The following is a 10,343-nucleotide window of genomic DNA, read 5'->3' as shown; positions in this document are numbered from 1 at the left end:
ATATATATATATATATATATATATATATATATATATATATATATATAGAGAGAGAGAGAGAGAGAGAGAGATAGATAGGTATACAATACATATATGTGTATGTATGCAGGTATGCATTTACATCCATATATGTGTATACATATAAATGTGATTAATATCTAATTGATTGGATATTGTTGACCAATTCCAATGAGAATCTGTACATGTTACTAATCCCCAGTGTAATCCCATTGTATTAGTTTTAAAAGCATTTTAAGCTAATATAATTATGTAAAGTAATTAATATATCTAAACAGCCTCACATCAGTGAGGTGGCAGATTTGTCAGAGTGGTATTTAGGGACTGTACTTTGTGCTCGGAGTTCAAATCCCGCTGGGTCCAGTTTGCCGTTTATTAATTCTGTGATCGATAAAATATAACAACAGTGAAGAACTGGAATGCATTTAATCAGCTTGATCGATTGATTCTCGCTAAAGCATTTTCGATATCATGCCTATGTTAGAAATTGATATGTGTGCAGTAGCAGCCAATGCTGCAGTAATAGCAGTAATATGGAGGTAATTGTTTTCAACGTTGTGATTATAAAACAATTAATCAAAAATATTACAAATTCCAATAATTGAAGAAATGACAAAAGCGAACAAATAAAGAAATCGGCGTATAGATCAAATATCTGAATCAATTGCTGGCTTTTCCAGTATTCTTTGACATAACATTGTCTTCTACATTCCCTCAATTGTTGGAAATAAGTTTTTGATTAAGTGAGACTTAGGATATACTAAGGATCCATTATAAATGTATGGAAGTACTATCGGTATACTTAAGATCTGCTATAAATCTATTGAAGAACCACTATAACTATTTATATTTGTGTATTAACCTGACTTTGCTTTCGGATCCTGACAGTGAATTTTATTGCTGTTTGCACTTAATGATTGGTGTGTGTGTGTGTGTGTGTGTGCGCGCGCGCGCGCGTGTGTAAGAGTCTTTTACTGGTTAGCTCCCATGAAGTAGATATCCTTTTCGGTTACGATACAGCCCCAACCGATGGCAGATATATGTGATCACACGATACAAGATCAGTAATGAGTTTCCAATATTTGACACAATTACAATGTTGAAATATTTCAAACAAGTATTCTCTGTAAAAGTCTCACGAAATGAGGTACAGCAAAAAAAAATACAGACGGGGATCCCCCTTGTGATTGTGGTTTTCATATAGAAGTTAACTGTAATTCCTTTAATATGCAGACCAAAATGAAGGCGATGTGCCGGTAGATTCGTTAGCAAGTCGGAGTAAATGCTTTGTAGTATTCCTTCCGGCTTTGTGTTCTAAATTCAAAGACCGACGAGGTAATCTTTGTCTTTAGTTCTTTCTAGGTCGATAAAATATGTTCCTTTTGAACATATAGGTTAATATTATCGACCCTTCACCGCAAAATTTAAGGCCTTGTGCCAATAACTCAACGAAAAGAAAAAAAAGAAGATATGTAGATCAAAATATTTACTGCCCTTCTTTAAGTTTTCTTGAAACAAAATTCCTAGCATTTTTTTTCTTATAAATTCTTTCCAAACATCTTTTGTTTACATCCATTTTTTCCAAATCCTGCATTAATTTCTCTCATTAATTCCTACCCAAAATTTACTTCATTTCATTTCTAATTAGTGATTACTTTCAAACTAGTACAGGGTTAGGCAGAGAGGACGGACGTTTTTGAAAAATTCACAAAATCATTAATTTTAGCTGTAAACAAATTTTACTGATATCAATGTGTTTGTATTGGATTAGCTTTTGTTAAAATCAAGTGCGGAAAACAACATCCATCATATGACGTCCATTTTCATTGATATATTCCTGAAAGTGTTCTTGAAAGTTGGCCTCCTCTCTCTCCAGTATTGCTCCGTCGATTTGGGGGACTTCCACACGTATAGCTTCCTTCAAATCGCCCAATGTGCGGGGCTTATGTCAGCAAACCTGGAAATAAGTCGGTCACCGAAGAGAGAGCGAAGAACGTCCATTGATGTTCTGGCTGTGTGGGCCGTCGCCCCATCCTGCTGAAGCCACACACGTCGAATAGGCATACGTTTTCGTCGTAATCTAGGCACAAAGAAGTTGTTTATCGTGTCAATGTAACGCTCATAGTTCAGAGTAACAGCATTTCCATTATTGTCTTCAAAAAAGTAAGGAGCAATGATGGTAGCTTTTCTAACAGCACACCAGACCGTCACTGTTGGATAGTGCAGTGGTCTTTCGTGCAGTTCTCTCAGATTTTCAGGAGCCCAATAACAACAGTTCTGTTGATTCACCATGTCATTAAGATGAAAATGAACTTCATCACTCATTAACAAAATGAGGCTGTCATTTGCCTCAAAATTTGTTCCCATCTGACGTGCTAAGTTAAGCCGCTGTGCATAGTCCCATGGTTTCAACTGTTGCCCAATGACCAATTTGTACTGGTGAAAATGCAGGTATTCATGCAAAATACACCTTACCGATCGATTACCGATGCCAAGTTTAGTGGAATACCTTCGAGCAGAGCGATTCTGATTCCGTATCAAAGTTTGTCTAACGCGTTCCACATTTTGAGGGGTCCATACTGTTCGTGGCACCCCACCAATCTCCTATTCATTAGTGTACCTCGTGTACGAAGTGAATTCACCCAATGTAAAATTGTGTTAAGGGTGGAAACATTCTGATTTCGGTGAATGTTGAAGTGGCGCCGAAACTCACATTGAGCTGTTGTGAAAGAATTGTTTATTCTTCATGTAACTGTTGTAGGCAAACATGCGATGCGCTATCGTCCATAGCGCTGTAACTTCAACTGAAAATAAAAGGAAAATTCTAAGACACTACGGACCGCATGGTACCTGTCGGACATATGTCCCTTCCCCTGGGACTGAGTAATAGTCATTTCAAAAACGTCCGTCCTCTCTGTCCCACTCCGTATTTCAGTTTCTGCTTTTAAAGAATTAGTTTTCCATTTCTAGACAAAGTTCCTTAGTGTGAATAGTCTTTCAACGCTGACAAATGAAAAAAACGTCAAATTAATCAAAACCTCCTAAAATAAATTACATTTTAAATTAAAATGTCTATCAGTTTTATCTTTTAAGTTGTACCTAAATGCAGGAATATTTTCTGCAAATTGTCTACTGTTAAGCAATAATTCCTTCATTAATCACCAAGTTAATTTATACTGTTTTCTGGTACTATGGATAGGAAATGAAATACTAATAGGATGTTAGACAGAGAAAATATATTGCAACCAGTAGTCACCTTTGTGCTTGATACATTTAGCTTTGCAATAATTACAACTTGGCTTAAGCAAAACCTCTTTCTGATTTGAATACTAAGTTCCACGAGAAATTTCAGCCAATCAGTTTTAAATCTTGGATATAAAGATTTCATTCTGGTACCATGAAATAGAGAACATGTAACCGGAAATATTTAGTAAAGATTCACACTGATAGTAAAAGTGCGTGTATTTGATTGCACAATTGCTTAATGTAACATAAATTATCCTGGTGCCATCAACATTGTCATTTCTCGATTGATTTTGGAAATACAGATGCATCAGGTTCTCCATAAAACAACTGTTGTAAGTGCTTCTCATGAAAAGCACCAAGTTTGAACAAGTTTTGGTATTTCATAGCAAATTGTTGTAACCGTTTCTTTAAAAAGCGTATCTGTTGTTTTATATCACAGCGAGAAAAGAGGTGAAATCTTTGAAAGTCTTTGAATAATAGGACAAAACAGTGACAGCCTGATTTGTTCAAAGAATGAAGATATTGACAAATGTTTCACGTAATGAAAACATATGACACAATCTCTTCCAATAGCTTTTGTAATCTACTTTAGCGTCCATCATAGAATAACAATTATAACTTGTGAATCTATCTTCTAGAGAAATATTTCTTCATTGCAACAAAGATTTGACAGGATTGTAAAGATTAAAAGACCGTTTCATATTCAGCACTTGCTCTCTATAACATTATATCTCCGACATCATACTTATTCAAATTAATGTATCTCTATTGCTGAATGTGGGTGACTTAAATGTCTGTAGTTTCAGCAATTATAGCAGAAAAGCTTGGTGTTTTGCAAATAATTGCTATCACAGTTTTTCTTTTTCATGAAAGACTTTTCCGTTCAAAAATATTGCCTTGTCTATTGACAACTTTCCAGTATTCTGCTTTGCCAGAAATGCTTTCTTCCATATTGTCGGAAGATGTTTGTAAATAGGCTACGAGGAATGTAACATTAATAAGCTAAAGTTCACAGTTCACTTGTGTGAGAAGAAGTGAACATTATCAAAGTTTAATTGAGCATATATCACTGACTGCTACTTCACAGAAAAAAAATCACATCTTCATCGTGGGCTCTACGTATATTTCATTCTTTTTGCTGTCGAATTTGAGCCATATTGCTACAAAATCAACGAATCATTTCCAGCTTTCCTTAATAAATTAAATCGAATTTCGCCAAAGTAACGATATGCGTTACAAAAAAACTCGACGCCAATGTTTCCTCGCGAACATGTTATCTACAGGTGCACACAGTTTAACCTTCAACCACATACTATGGCTACCACGATATATATATACATATATATATATATATATATTATCGAACACAAGTACTCAATGTATGTACTCTGCTTGTTCGCCCTGAGGCTGAAAACGGTGCGGGGGAGATGACTCTATCAAAGCACCGAGTGTTAAAGCACCTGAAAGTCATAGAAAGTCAAAGTAAATATATATATATCCTTTCTCTCGTGTATTTAAACCAGCAACAGTCTGAAGCTAGAATAGCCTACAATATTCCTGATGATGTGGGATAAACATTATTTGAATTAATTTAATGTAAACTAAGTTATATTGATTAATTATGTATCCTAATTACGTAATTATAAAATTAATGATGCTCATTCCTAATGAAACAGCTGTTGAAAGTGATTAAATTTTGATCTACAGATCTAAAGATTTATATATAAATTAGCAGTTTACCTAACGATGGTTAATTTGAAATAGTTATTTTAAAGACACGTACGTGTTTATTTGTTAGCTTATTTTGAAGAATCTATTTACTTATTTGAAGTATGAAAAGCCCGGTAGGTTGATTAAAAAAATAAAAAAACAAACGTCTGTATGGTAGACCACAGCTAAATCGCTTTTCTGGACCATTGGCCAGCAATTCACATTGTTATGCTGCCTGAAGCATTTAAGTATCAAAAGCTAAGTACTTTTAGCTTATAAATGTATATTTTCTCGGAGCATCGCCTGAAACCGAAGTTGAGTCATATGGTCGGGTGTTATGGGGAAGGGTGTCAGTCGATTACATCGACTCCAGTGCTCAATTGGTACTTATATTATGGATCCTAAAAGTATAAAAGGCAAAGTCGACTTCGGCTGAGTTTGAACTCAGAACTTAAGGACGGACGAAATGCCACTAAGCATTTCTGTCCGGCGAGCTAACGATTCTACCAGCTCGCTGTTCCATTCCATTGTAATATTGGTTTCAAATTTTGGAACAAGGCCAGGAATTTCGGAGGGTAAGTCGAATAGATCGACCCTGCGCTCAGTTCGTACTTATTTTGTTTAATCAAATCCGAAAGAATGAAAGGTAAAGTCGACCTCGGCGGAATTCGAAAACAGAACGTAAGTACGGACGAAATGGCGCTAAGCATTTTTGTCCTGCAAAGTAACGATTCTTCCTGCTCTCCGCCTCAATGATAAACTATATCACGACTACAATGAATTCGATCATATATATCAGCAGGTTCGGAACTGACCCGGAGTTTTAAAAACATGAACAAACGCTGTCCACAACAACGAAAATAAGGACGACGACACCAACGTGTTTGAACTATCACACATATAAGGTCAGTAAACCTCAAGGTAAATAATTTATCAGGTTTTAGTTGCTGCAACATTTAATATCATTACTTGTTTCGAATTTAAGTACAATGTTACAAGAGAGGAGGTTTATCGATATCATCATCCTCTGCGTTTGAATATTAGTTTATTTTCTCTATCATGAAGGGAAGAGAAGCAAAGATACTTTCGGAAGGATTTTAACTCACAGCGTAAAGAGCCGAAACAAATAATTTAACGATTCTGCCGATTCATTTCCCTGATCAAGAATTATAAACGCCAAAAAGATGAGCAAGGTAACCAATAATTACTTCGCTTTGATGTAAACCGCTTCATTTGCAATTGCGGTCACTACCAGAATCTAGAGCTATATTGAAATAGGAAAGAGGTTGGGTCGTGCACAACTTGTTGTTTTTCCACTCCACACTATTTAGCAATGCTTGTCGGAGGGTGCAGCTTTGCACCCAATCGGATGGAAGCATAATGTAACCGTAAAAAAAAGCCTGTGAGCCGTACCTCACCGTTTAGTCAACTGGCCACATGCCAAGCCATCGGCCTGCTCGATTATACTTGGTTTGGACATTATCATCATCGTCGTCGTCGTCGTCGTCGTCGTCGTCGTCATCATCATCATCATCATCATCATCATCATCATCATCAAGAACAAGAACAGCAGCAACAACAACACCAGCAACACCAGTAAAATCACTATCAACGCTTATTCAATAATATGTAATTGAACTAAACAACAACATCAAAATACTTATTTTAAATTTATCGAACGAAATGTGTTTCTTATATTTGATTCCTTTTGTTTAACCATCTACTTTCTGTTAAAGAAATTATTTCAACAAGACTAAATTTATTCCACATAGAAAACAACACAACAACTGCATCAGCAAACAAGAGAAAGCAACTTTAGATTCCGATCTGGAAGTAGGTGGCGTAATGACTAGAGACTATGTTGCACTTAATATGTTTCTACAACATACAAGAAAGAAACTACAATAAGTCTTTTAGTCTTAAAAGGAATCTGTTATCGACTATAATTGACTGAATTCTAAAGAAAAAAATAGCAAATTATCGATTTTTGTTTATTTCTTAAAGAATTTGGTTTGAAAACGTTTGCATATATTTGGAGTCTATTTTCTTGAATTCTTGCTAAAACAACGGAAGGAATCTTTCAAGATGATTCTTTATCCAAACTAGCTTTTTTTTCTTAATAAAATGATAATACAGTTTGTTTTTTTTTAACAGCTCTGTCTACTCACTCCACTCATACCACGTGGTGGCCTCAAATCGGCTGGCTAGAAGTAGCAGCCACGTCTCCATCAAATTACATCCTTCACACTGTAAAATATAAAGAATACATTAGAAAAACGTCTTATGGATGACTTGAAGCATAAGTCAGCTCGATGAAGGCCGATCTAGGGTTAAAAAACAGGTCTTCATACAGTCGCATGTCTAATAACACAATCACATACACAGACACACGCACACACTCTCTTTCTTCCTTTCTTTCTCTCACAAACACATACACACAGAAAGTATATTTCTTTTATAATTTTATTTAATATAACCAACGTTTCTAAATGCTTGTAAATGAGACATCGACAACGAACATACGCTGTGAACTTCATCACAGATTCGATCAACGGAACTCTGGTAAAATATTGGCTAACAAATACACCATAAACGCTCTAAGTTCTTAGTCTCTGGCGTCTCAAATATGAAGGAAATTAATGTGTAGAAGTAATATGACTAGAATTAAGTACTTACATTAAAAAGAATGTACCTGCATTGAATGAGATTCACTTAATCATGGAAAGTACATTCTATTTTCCTTCCAGCCATTGTCCAACATTTTAAAAACAAAATCCATCTTTTTCCCACAGTTGACTATATTAAATACGATAGCTGATATAGCACATCTAATATACCATTAAAAAATGAATAAATATTAAAAACCATCTTATCTCCACTGATGTCTATTTTGGGCTCGATGTCGGATACGCTCACATCCCGTTTATAGTGGTATTGATGACCAGGCCAAACTAATCGGTGCCTCCAAATTTCGTTTCCGAGACCAGCTCAAGGCTATTCTCCTCCGCTGCTCCATTGATCCAAATACCTGGGAGACAATCGCTGAAGACCAGCCAAAATGGTAGTGTGTCAACATGAAGGGAACGGACTAGATGAAAACTAACAAACGTCAAGAGGCAGAGATCAGACGTCGAAGACACAAAGAGTGACTCGCACCTCCTCATCCTCAGCAGACTTTCGCCTGCAATAATGCCCCCGGCTCTTCTAAACCACCTCAGGCACCGGCACCCTTCGCACCTGTCAGAATAAAGGGGCGCAATCACTCGCTACATATTAACTACCTGTATGCGAATTAATGCTGACAACGATGATGAAATAAAGGTATCGATGGAATGTTAGTCCAACAGCACGATAATACGTTGTTATATAAAACCATATATATATATATATATATATATATATATATATATATATATATATGGTAATACATCACATGCTGTTACATAGCAGACACCTGATACTACAGCATATACTGTTATACAAGAGATTATACAAGAGACATTTAATGCTATAGTACCATGCACTTACGTAACGGAAACCCGAAACTATAACAGATATTGTTACATAACTTTATTTCTCAAATATTATTACATGCTAATTTAAGGCGGCGAGCTGGCAGAATCGTAACCGCACTGGGCAAAATGCTTAGTGGCATTTCGTCTGTCCTACTGAGTTCAAATGCTGCTGAGGTCGACTTTGTTTTTTATCATTTCGGGGTCGATAAAATAACAGTTGAATACTGGTGTCGATGTAATCGATTTACCCACTTCCAAACTTGCTGGCCTTGTGCCAAAATTTGAAACCCATTATTACATGATAATTAAATTGGTATAAATGTTACCCTGGGGTTTGATGACAAGTCTTCTCAACTCATAAAAATCTTCTTTAGGATCCTTGCAGAATACAGGATTGCACTTTGATGCGAATCGTTACAGCGTGTCTCAAATCCAATATCTTTGAGTCTCTTGGGTAGCAGTTTGGATGTTATGCAAGGAGCACCAAATGCCACAGGAGCAATTGTCATTTTAGCCTTCTATGATATCTTCATCTGTAGATTTACGTCCCGATATTCCTCGATTTATTTAATATCGATTACCATATGTGTTCTTTCTTTTTTTTTTCACCACAACAATGTCCGGTTTCCGATGTCTGGTCAGGTGATCGCACTGGATCATTGCATCCCACAGGATTTTGCAGTTCTCATTTCCGATAACTCCTTCTGAAGTTTTCTCATACCATGTCTTTGCTCTTTGTAGGCCGTGATTTCTACAGAGCTCCCAATAGATCATTTTTGCCACATTGCCATGGCGTATTTGTATTCGAATTGTACCACTTTCAGGTATTCGCTAACGATGTGTCATACCGTATCACCTCCCTCACCACACATTCTGAATTTGTCGCTATCGGTAGTGTTGTCTATACCTCACTTAATATAGTTGGTCCTTAACGCTTGTTCTTGAGCTGCGCTTATGAGTGCTTCTGTCTCTATATTCAGGTCACTCTTCCGCATCCATAATCACCGGTCCTCTGTATTCGTCTCGGCGTTCACATCTCTTGCAAACTGACCCTACGTATTTTTACCTTCCATGCTTGTTTTTACCATTGAACTCTGTTTTCAGTATTAATCTAACTCGTCTATAGTATTCTTTCTTTATTTTCTCTTTCATTTATGTGTGTTGTATCGTATCTAGTTCATTGATTCCTAAATATTTGTATGGCTGGATTTAGTTTAATTCTCTTATTTCATTGGCTTTATCTAGTGTGATGTTGCTACTGTTACTAGTTTTCCTCTTTTCAAGGCTGCTTTGGCACATTTTTCGAAGCTAAATTTCATATCTATTTCTTTGGTAAATCCATGTACTGTCTGTAGTCGTGTTTCCAGCTGTTTATCATTTGTAGTGTATAGTTTTAGATTATCCATATTTAAATATATTATTATTGTTGTTGTTGTTATTGTTGTTGATGTCGTTATTGTTCTCGTTGTTGTTATTTCATATTCTAAGACAATCATCAATTGTTATAATTAAATCCACCTGCGTTCCATTTCATTGAAAATTTTAGTATAGATCCTTCATGGATCCCGAATATATTAAAGAATTCCCATTTCAAAATGGATGGCATATTTGATTTTTTTAATTTTTGCGACCACCTTTCGTTTTAGTAAATAGCTTCTTCTCTTCTCCTATCAATAACAACTTGTGTATGTATGCACTTATGTCTGCCAATGTGTGTGTTTATACACAAACATACGCACACACAACATACATATATATATTTATTTTATACATAGATATATAGATATAGACATACACATGTATATACATATATATATGTATCATATATGTATATATATATATATATATATATAT

Source organism: Octopus bimaculoides, chromosome 17, assembly GCF_001194135.2.
Source record: "Octopus bimaculoides isolate UCB-OBI-ISO-001 chromosome 17, ASM119413v2, whole genome shotgun sequence".
In the NCBI taxonomy this organism is placed as follows: domain Eukaryota; kingdom Metazoa; phylum Mollusca; class Cephalopoda; order Octopoda; family Octopodidae; genus Octopus; species Octopus bimaculoides.
The sequence above is the reverse complement of the archived record's forward strand: the minus strand, read 5'-3'. Positions refer to the sequence as shown.